Source organism: Hippoglossus hippoglossus, chromosome 4 (assembly GCF_009819705.1).
Source record: "Hippoglossus hippoglossus isolate fHipHip1 chromosome 4, fHipHip1.pri, whole genome shotgun sequence".
Lineage (NCBI taxonomy): Eukaryota > Metazoa > Chordata > Actinopteri > Pleuronectiformes > Pleuronectidae > Hippoglossus > Hippoglossus hippoglossus.
The window spans coordinates 5645715-5657182 of NC_047154.1; positions in this window are offsets into that span (position 1 = coordinate 5645715).

An 11468-nucleotide genomic window follows, 5' to 3' on the forward strand; every position below is an offset into this window, starting at 1 on the left:
AGCTCCACCACAGTGTCCTCTATCTCTCATGTTCACCTGTATCCTGTCACTCCCTCTCTAGGTGATGGTATGCACATGTGAGAGTAAGTCATCCTGTGCTCTTCACACACCTTGCATGAATTGACAGGCAGATGAACTCCAAATTACAACACACCCAAGGTTGTATCAAGTTGACCCTCAGGTCAGTATTAAGTAGACTTTATCAGAAATTATTCAAATAAAACACAAATAGGTACAAATTTACCATGAGATAAACATAATAAGGAGATAAGCATAAATAAGCATGATGTTGCTACTAAATCATGCACATTCCTCCTTCCTGTGGCCACATAAACACACCGTGTCTATTTTTATCTGATCACAAACCCTTCAAATGTCTCTAATGTGAAAATATGCGTATTATTAATCAACAAAAAGTTTACTTTTACATACCAGCGATGGTTTCAAATGCCTGAACATCAGGATGATGTCTGATTAAAAAAAAGTGTGCAGTCGCCTAAAAATTATGTCATCAACTACAGACACAGACCATGTTAACCTAAATGACTGCTACAAGGGTGCTAAATGACAAATAAGACATACTGACTAATAAAATAGCTGAATAAATCTATTTGTGAGTGTGATTGAAACACATAAAATACGCACACAAATAAAATTATTTCAATGTCCTCAATAGCTTACACCCTTACATCAGAAGGATGTCTGTAATTAGAACTACAATTACTGCCCTGCCATTGTATGTCTCTGACAACCTGTGCAGTTTAATCTGTTATGCATTATTACCAGACTCAGATGAGGTCACTTTTACCTTTTACCACCCAAATTTAATCAGTTAATCTGTGCCAAATTTGAATGGATTCTTTTGTGCCATTCGTAAGAACAGGGCAAAAAGGGTTTCGTGAGGTCACATTAACCGATGAAATTCCCATACAGGTGTTCACAAGAACATGAGGTCACTTAGACCTTGAAGGTTGACCTTGACCATGATCTAATAAGTTCTTCTCCGAGTCCAACTAAACGTTTGTACAAAATTTGAAGAAGAAATTCCCTGCAGGCGTTGTTGAGTTATCTTGTTCACAAGAACGGGACGTTCAGACAGACAACCCACATGGAGGCATAAAAAAATCATACAACATTACTGCTAAACAAACACACAGCACAGAACTTCTCCTAAAAATACACAGCAGTGTGGGAGACAACCATCATGTACACAGGAGGCTGTAGTTGGGTTTAATAGAATATAGAGAGGCATGTGGGGTATTCAAGTGTGACGTTTGTTCAGTGCAGTGGCTCCACCAATATAACTAATGAGCCACACTATGCTGATTAAAAATAAGAATAACATCTGTTTTCACATTGGTGCTAACAAATCATTTTATGGACGCCACATGCACAAATGGTAGTCACACACTAACCTTGCTGCTGTCGTCAACACTTCAGCTCATCTTTTTCCAACTCTGCAGAGACTATAACGACCTGAAGAAGACTTTGTGGTCTTGATAATAAATCATAGTGTCACACAGTGTACATCTGTGTGTTTCCTATCCTCAGTCAGCAACTTCAACACTGGTGCCCTGCTCTCCATCTGCCGCACCCGCACTGGAGCTGCTACAGTGTCACTGAACACTGGGTGTGGATATTTTTCAATGCATCAATAAGCTGTGGTAAAAAAAAGTGTAAAATGTCCCCTGCTCCACTGACTCAATCAGATACTCTTAACATGTGGGCAGTTTAAATCAGCTTTTCTTTAACAACTACTTTGCAGGAGCAATCCTACAAGGCCTATAATAAAAAACTCCTTTTACAGGACATTTATTGGTGCAAAGCCATCAATTAATGTCTCATTTATGAGCCTGTGGTCATATCCTGCATTAATATCCCTCTTTCACTCCTCCCTGTGCTCTCCTTCTTTTAAGATACTTCACATTAGAAGAGATGAGGTGGCAAAGGATAAGACAATATTTCAAATTTAAAAGAAATTAACAGTTGTATATATTCTCTGCAGTTTTGTGTGCATGGCTGCATGAACAATGATATATGAGAGATATAAGGAGAGTCCTGACCCTCGGGGTCTCTAGTAATCCTTATTACTCAATGCGTACCAGGGGCCCGGCTCAGATGCAATGGCAGGACATTGATCAATTTGCAAGTTCAAAGTGCTTAAACGTGTTCCACAAGCCCATAAAAGATCCCAGCATGTTCCTGTGACATGAAAAAAGAGTGTTTTATCTTCAGATGCATGTGTTAAATATTCAGATCCAGAAGAGAAATGCTCAGCATTCCTGGATGGGGACGCCAGTGGCTGATTTGTAAAGGCAATCATCCGGACACCAGTGAAAGTCTGCTGACATTCTCTTTACTGGCGGACACAGAGGCCGGGCTTTTGCCTCAGGAGGATGCAGCTCCGTTCTGCGAGTCCTTCATGTGAGGAGTCATTGCAGAGGGAAAAAACAGAATCAATGACTATCTCTATTTCCCCATAAGAGAGCTGTGTTAGAGCTCTCTCACACCTCTCATATTGACCCCTTGGCTCTGCTGTGCTGCCACAGAGGGAGAATTGTGCTCCTGATACACTCACCTCTGTAGGCACTGGGTTTGACTTGGACACATTTCAGAGGAGACGGAAGGAGAAAAGAAGCTCTGCCACTGCCTCTTTGCTTACAGTGAGTTTTCATAAACAGCTAGTAATTTTATTATACAGCCTTTTTCAAGGTTATTTTCAAATCCAGCTGATCAGACACTTTTTTTTATTGTGAATACAATAGAGTTTTGAGGTGGAAGGAAACTTTGTGGCTTGAGACCTTTAAAAATGTGCTCACAACTCTTTGTCAAGGTTTGGAAATGTTTTTGAAACATTAACAAATCAATCACATCATCCTTCTAAATTTGTGATACTTAAAAAATCTAGGGGGGATATGGGAGATGAGAAAAATGCAAAGATTGCTTACAAATCTAATAATCATTCCTGTTCTGTAGAGGTCTTCTGGTACAACTGCCTGATTGAAACCGAGGAGAGTCAATGAGCGCGCACAACCACCAAGGCCCAACAGTCTAGTCATGGAACCACATTTGAATTCATTAGATTTGTATTTGGATCAGCATCAAATTGCACTAATTATTTTCTGAGAAATCAACAAAAATGTTGAAATAAGTCTTAAAATAAGTTCTTTCCCGATCCGTTCCACGTCCTTCCACCAAGTTTTGTAATAATGTGTCCAGTAGTTTTGGGGTTGGTGGTTGTGGAGTTAGAAGCAAATGAAGTTACCAGACCTCCATGGCCAGCTCCTTATCTCTGCATGAGGCTATGCAAAGCTACATTAGCTGCTGCTAACATAGCTTAATCAAGGTGCCAGGTTTTGACTAGGAAGAAAAAAAGTGTGACTCAAGTTGCTTCATATTGCATTTCATATATGTTTAATATGGGTCAATGTTAGAGAAGATGGTCTGTTAGTGGAGTTTATGCTCTGAATCATCCGACGAGCTCTAACAGTTATCTTGCTGCCCTTTGGGGCCTCACTGATTTATTGTCCATAGTATAACTTTACGATGAAGCAAGTCAAAACAAGTCACTGACAACTTCTCCCCTTTTGAACTGATATAGGAACTTGTCAGCAAACAGCTCGTTTGCTTTTTTTAATATTTAGAAGTAATGGAGCAATATTAGTCTGCATTTACAAGCATGTTTCTGGCAACCTGACCAGTTAAAATCCAGTTTTTAGTTGTGTTTGTTTTTAAATGCTCCACCATCAGCTAGTGGCTAACTTTGTGTCTTGTTTGGAGCTGGGCCAGTAATGTGAAGTGTTTTTTTAGTTAAGTTGTGGCCTGAAAAACCAAATTAGTGTGTTAAAGGAACTGAAACTCTTCATGGAACTGAGGGGAACCACTGTGGTTATACATTTTCTGTGGGTTCATGACTATGAGCACCCCCTTTTACACTTAGAGTCATTGATCCATTGTTAATAGGGAAATATTGATTAAAGCAGCTTTAAACTGCCTCTGTGACCTAAACTCAGCTACTACAGAGTCCATACCATTACCGTTGTTTATTATATGGCCCCTAAATGACCCAATTCCTGTGTGATTATATGAATCAGGTAACACTCAACTTCTACAGTATATCGCACCTCACATGACTTTCTTTCCCTGTCTACTTGCAGGTCTCACATCAATAACTGTGAATTCCCTCGGTTTCTGCAAAGTGAGCGCTGAGGCCAAGTGGAGCTGCAGGAGAAGTGTGTGTTTGCAGTATCAGTGCAGGCTCAGGGGGTAATCAGGTGAACGCAGCATATGTACAGTTATCTCATTAATTTAAAGGGTTTCTGGGCACCGTGCCACCTCCAATGGTGGATGCCAAGGTAGTGGAGCATCACGGCGGTAATATTATTTAGAGGTATTACAATGATCTATAGTATGCTTCATTACACGCAGGGTTAAGGGTGGCTGTTGTACAGGGACGACTTTGCTGAGCTGGCTGACTTTTTCAGTGCTGACACTTGCAGGTATAGGGTGATTGCAGGGGTTTAAAATCATCCTGCTATCTGGTGTCGCAGCTCTTTTTTCCAGACAGGACAACAAATCTGTGATACTCTGAGTAGAGTTTGCTCTCCCATATGAGGGGCTGCTGCCATCTGAGATTTTATGGTCAGAAACAAATAAAACCACAAGATGTGCTCGATCATACCATTGAGGTAAAGGCCTTTATTGCCCTGTTGTTGGTATTTTCACTAAAATGTTTCAGGCTTTATTGTCTTCTCATCATTAATATAATATTTCATACTTTACCTAGACATTGTCACTAAATTGCCAAGGGTGTGTTAGTAACTCTGACTCGTTGATTGACAAGTGTTTACCTGAAATAAAAAATAAAAAATGCATCTATGGGTGAAACTGGGGACTGATGGGGACCAAAAAAATCTGCCCTGGAATTTTTGGCCCAGACGACCCACCAAAAATAATTCTAACATCATCCTTCATCATGAAGCTGCTCCCAAATACATAAGACATGCTAGTGGCACCAAGTCTAAGCGCTGGAACCAACTGCCTGATGATCTTGGGGAAAGCTCCATCCACTGCAGTTTTTAAAACCAGATTGTGCATTTAACTAAACTATTTCACAAGGTCAGACCATCATTGTATTTTATTATATTTCTCTTTTATTATTTTACACATTTCTATCCATTTTATTTGAATTATTATTCTTTTTCAACTTATTTTAACATTTTTATACAAGTTTTATCATTTTTATTCCTTTTACCCTTTTTGAATCCCTCTACCACATTTATACCACTTTGTTTTAGCTCTTGTTTTAAACTGTGCTTTAAAAAAAAATCTTTTCTGTTTTTTAATGTCCCTGAAAGCACATTGAATCGACCTCTGTGTATGAAATGTGCTTTATAAATAAAACTTCCTTGCCTTTAGTAAACCACCACAGTGGCCCACTTAAATATTTGCACCTTCTGTTCTATTTTCCAAAACGACAGAGCGGAGCAGTGCGTGCCGTGGACCAGTGTTGCTGTAGGTGTGGTTGTGGGTTCACATGGTGATTTATGTGCCTGTCACACCTGATCCTTTTTCTTTTGCTCTTTGTTATCATGCAAATGTTGGAAGAGGTGTTAAATACTCATGCATACAACTCATTTTGTTTACAAAGTCCATGTTTTTTTCCTCATTAAGACTTTCAATCACGAGAACAGTCGGAAGTCAGAACAACGACCTTCCGAGCTGCATGTGAATTCACAATGAGCAACAGACAGATGGATAGATAACTTTATATGGAGAGAGCTGTACGTTATTACCGGCGCTACCTATTTAGATTTTTTTTTGGTCAACTGGTTTTGCTTATAAAAAATGTTAATAAACTGTCACTTCTATCCTTATAATTGAAGCATCTCTTTAACTGATTATATTGTGGAGTGTGGGTGTGCATCTGGCGGCATTATTGGTTATTTAGAAACACTTCATTAGTCATATTCATTTGAATTCCTGCCAGAATTAGGCGACCAACACAAACATAAATGTGCAGACAAAACAGACTCAAAGAGCTGGACACAACTGCTGATTGTAATAATGAGTGTATCATTGAAAACGGTAGAGAGACAAAGGCAATAGAAAGGATGCAGTGAAAAGCTGAGCCGCTGTGCTTTCCACAGACTGCTGACAGTGCACAGTAAAGTCCAAAGAGGTTCAACTCGGAGATGTCTAATCAATTGTAAAGGAAAAAAGGAGGAAATGCATTACAGTAGCAGCGGGTGGAAAAAATATCGGATCTTCTATGAAGACGAACATCCAAATGAAACTTAACTGTGGTTTCACACGAACACAACTTTATTCTATTCTACTATAAACCCATTTAATTTGTAATACTATAATTACAAATTTGAAGTATCATTATTTCCCCATCATGGATTTCTGTGGGATTCATTAAAATATCAGCGACTCTCGTTCCCGTTCTGTGTTGGCTATTGACCTTGAACTAATGGTGAGTTTTCTGGAGCGCACCATCCGCTTACCAAGCCTTTTTCTGCTCCGTGCTTATAATCGACAGGAACTTGGAAAACACTGATAGTTAGTTCCTGTGCTGACAAACACACACTAAAGAACACTTTTGCCGCTTTGCACATTCACTTTTTAATTCCACACCATTTCACTTCAGCTTGAATTTTTTAGTAAAATGACCATGTTTTTCTCTGCGGGCTGTTAAAAAACAACAACTGCTTCAACATGCAAGAGTCTGAAACCTGGACTAGTAAAACGACGGATGGAAAAATAAGATTAATCCTCAGTCAATAAAAGAAAAAAAACAACAAAATGATCCTTATACTATATCAATTGTTTTTTTTAAATCACATGTTCTACATAGAAATATCCTATCTAATATGTTAAACAATGTTTACAGTGTTTAACATATTAGCATATTAGCATATTAGACAAGCAATCCAGGCTGCAACTGTGCATTATCCATCCCATGTGTGAGGCCTCAGACGACGAGGGACAGTGTACATGGATTATCTTCAGTTTGGACAAACTCACTAATGTGAATGAATGTATCTTTTTCTGCAGCTAACTTAAACAATACACTTTGGACAGTCTGTCCAGGGGCTTTATTTTAGTTTGTGGATTTTGAAGCGAAAGTTCAAGATCAAACATTGTGCCATTTGTTTTCCTTGATGGAAGCGTTTAGAGCTTTCTGAGTTGACAGAACTAAAAGGAAATCATCTGAAGTGGGGTTCTTGATCTAATGGGAAAGATTTGTTTTACACCATATGGTTGTATTTTGTTTCAGGGCAGATTTTCTAACAATGCGAGTCGTGGAACATGCAGAGTGAGGCTGCCTGCAGTATCAGTATCATACATTTTCTGTGTTGAGCACTCAGCTGGTGATGAAGAGCGTCTTTGATGAGCCTGGAGATCCAATTTCTGTCGGCCGCCTCGCCTCCTGGTTATTGGTCCACCTGCTCCTCGGGGATTACTCCCGGCTGTTGATGCTCCTGCCTCCACTTTTGATATCACTCATTTAGATTATTTATCCTTTGTGAACATACAGATATTTGAACTGTCTCGTTACATCTTCAAATGTATTATTGCCTTTGGTCTCATTATCTTCCTCAGAGTTTTCCAAAGAAGTCTTTGGTTGGTTTCTTTATTGATTTTATTGCACTTACACGCACTGAGGTTCTTTATCCAAGAATCAGAAGACATCGAACAAAAAACTTCTTTTCATCCTAGCAGTAATTCACTTATTCATGAATCTATAGTATATTATTATGTTCTTATCTCATAATTAAAAATAAATGGCTGTCTGTGTCATTTCATTATATTCCACCATACACATTTAAGCTTCTCTGAGTCAAGCACTCTTTTTCTCTCCTTGAACCATCTGATCCCTTATTTACATGCCAATTACTGAGCCAATGTAATGCCTGATGACTTTTTTTTGAGTGACTCTCTCTCACCCGCCCATCTGACAGTTCTCCTGTAAAAACCCTTACTATGCACTCGAATCCTCCAGGCTGCATTTTTCAAGGAGAGTTTACTGTCCAGCATCCACAGGGATTTTATCAGACAGGAAGCTTTTTGTTTCTTTAAAAGTTTGCATTTCTGAATAAACTGCACGCCTGCGACTTTGTTGCGTTTTCATTTTGATCATATAGCGACTGATTGACATTTCTCAAGGCTTGTGTTTTGCTTAAATCCTTAAACCAAGAGATTTGGAGATGTTTCTGGCAGCATGTACCTTAAAAGGATAGTTCACCGAAAAATGAAAATTCCCTCATTATCTACTCACCACTGTGCTGATGGGGGGGTGGGTGAAGTGAAGTTTTAAAGTGAAGTGCTGTAAATTATGTTGTTTTGAGTCGAATTTGAATGAAACAGTTTCATTCAAGTTCGACTCAAAACAACGTCATTTACACCATGTTGTAAGCTCTCGCCTAAGGGTACGCGCGGTAGCATCACTAGTTCTGGTAGCATTGCTACTGCCAGTAGCGGACATTTAGGCTTCATGACTTGACTAAATTAAAAACACATCTGCCCCAACATTAAAGCCAGCTACCAGTTTTAATTTCAGTCAGATTATGTCCTAAAAATGGCTGCCTGTGTGTCACATCACAGTGATGCAGAGGAATACACACCCGCTGTTCATCTATCTGAGGTGAAGCACTGTAAATCAGATGTTAATTTGCAAATTAAATTATAACCGTGTCGGCATATCAAGCAGAAAAATCCTTCAATCCATTCATCCCACACTATACCAATCACAACATTAACACAAGCGGGGGAATGAGGAACAAACAGGCGTAGTGACAGAAATGAGATTAGGATGATTAACGTTTGAGGAAATGAAATACATCAGAGAAAGAACGAGGAGAATAAATGAAGAATGTAGATGACTAATGAACGATGAAGGAACGGTTACAGCTGTTTTATAGGTGAAAATTATACCAGCATTGCCCCAGTGAGAGGCGCTGTGCCATGACCTCAGTGGTGTTGCTACCATAGACTGTATAACACACACACACACACACACACGCACACACGCACACACGTTTGTACAGCTTCTTAGTGAGGACACTCATTCCCTAGCCCCTTACCCTAACCCTAACCATCCAAACAAAGTGCCTAACCCTAACCCTTAACCTAACTTAAACCTAATTCTAACCCTAACCATCAAAACCCACGTCCTAACCCCCAAACAGTCCATTAAAGGGGGGTCACAAAGTGAGGACAGGCCAAAATGTCCTCACTTTCCCAAAAGGTCCTCACTCCGTAGGTTGTAGGGTCAAACTGGTCCTCACAAAGATTGCTGTACAAGAGCACACATGCACGCAAATGCACGCACATGCACACACACACACACGCACGCGCATGCACACACACTTTTATTTTGTGTGTGTGTGTGTTTTTGGCAGATAAAATGACCTCTATGATATACACTGCGGTGAAAGATGGAAACAAACGATAGCAAAGTTGTTTTGCTCACATTCTGTCTGAGATATTGTTCTAGAATGAAATATCTAAACAAATATTTGGACCATTAACTTTTGCGCTGACATTCATGGTCCTGAAAGGATGAAACCCAAGAAGTTGTGTTAGTTGTTCCCTGACTTTTCTTTGAGTACCACGGCACCATAGGGTTTTATTTCTCGTCTAAAGGTTAAATATCTCAACAATGCTTTGTGTGCGTTTGTGAAATGTACGTTTTAAAGGCTCACTATAACAACTTTGTATTTTTATGCAATGTAGCGAAATGTTAACCATGTTACTCACAACATTGCTAACTAACTAACTAATCTCTAAACTTGCAGACTATTGGCTGGTAATGATTATGAATGTGATGATGGGGCATATTTATCTTTCCAGGCTAAGTTTCCAGTGAGCTGCCATGCTAAGTGGCTAATGTTGGGCTACTTACATGCTTCAGATAAGCCATGTCTTATGTAAAAAAAACTATAGGTGAAAGTTTGCCTCCAGAGTTCTTCACTCTCTCGAAACGATCCCACACTTTCCATGTATAATTACGAGCTAATAACCACAGGGACCAGCTGTGTTAACGTCTGTCAGTAACTGAGTGCAGTCACGTCCTGTGGAGTTTGATTCTTTTTTCCTTTGATCAACAAACCAATAAAAACTTGGCGACTAAAACTCTCAATGACAAAATGTTTGTCAAACTATTTGGGGGCAGCCCTGATAATTACTACTATACCAGTTACAGTTCTTTTGTATTGTCAAGGAACACATTTTATTAAGAGTTTACTTAATGCTTATAAATACTAAACAATTGGGGGTTTAGTAACATGACACACACATTAGGCTTTTGTCAAGTCAGTACAATTACCAGTATAGATAAGTAAAAAAAAAAAAACAGCAGTTGAAGTGGGTTTTTTGGGGCAATTTAGGAAACCAATAGAATTCAAGTGCAGTTAATATTTCAAGTCTCCACATTCTTTGGAAGTGCTGCACCTTAGTAATGCGTTTTTGTTTGATTTGTTATGGAATGTTGGGCTCTGTCAAGCAGTGTCGCTAAGCTGAGTGGACTGCTGACAGGTGGTGTCACTCCTACGCGCTGCAAGTCGCTCAACCAAGTGGTGCAGATGGTGCGTTGCGAGAGGTGTCGTTGCTTTGGAGACGGGGTACTGCTTATAGCTCCCAATTCCTCCACTTGCAGTATTTCACATCATCTACTTCCTCCTCCAAGAAAGAATAGAAATAATCACAAGCTGCGATATTGTGTTTTATATTTACAACACAAATAGGAAATGATAATGTTGAGTAAAGACCAACAAAACAAAACAGCAAGTCCAGAATTCACTGAGCAAAACATTGTTGACAACATAGCCATGTAATGAATGTGAGCTGAACGAAAATGTGCAGTTACAGTATGTACATTAAACTCCAGGGAGGGTCAAGAAATGTGAGCGTGAGGAGAAAACCTGACATGAGATCTGCAACAGTGATCTGCACTCATTCCCAAATACAGCAAGCAGTCTGACAGAAAGAAGAAGGTCGTCATGTGAGATATGGTGTATTGAATAACTTTAAAAATATGACAGCAGTCCTAAAAGCACAATGACAATAAATAAATAAAATAAATATTGTAAACTGATAAGATAATGTAAACGTTTACTACACGAGCATGGGCACCTTTTTCTGCCGTCATGTGAGACATTTTTCATTTGTTGGTTTGTATATGAATTTTCATTTCAAATAAGTAACATTAAATGGGTAATTGCAAATGTTGAAGAAATCGTTTGATATTTTGGGAAATATTTTCATTCACTTTCTCGCTGAATGTTAGATGAGAAAATTGATACCGTTCACGTGCTAGCTTAGCATGAAAACCAGTTAGCCAAGCTTAGCACCTCTTAGCATAGCTTAGCATAAAGGCTAGAAACAAACGGATCCAATGGTGGAATCCACTTACCAGAAGCCCTAAAGCTCACTAATTAACACTTAATATCTCAGTTTAATCT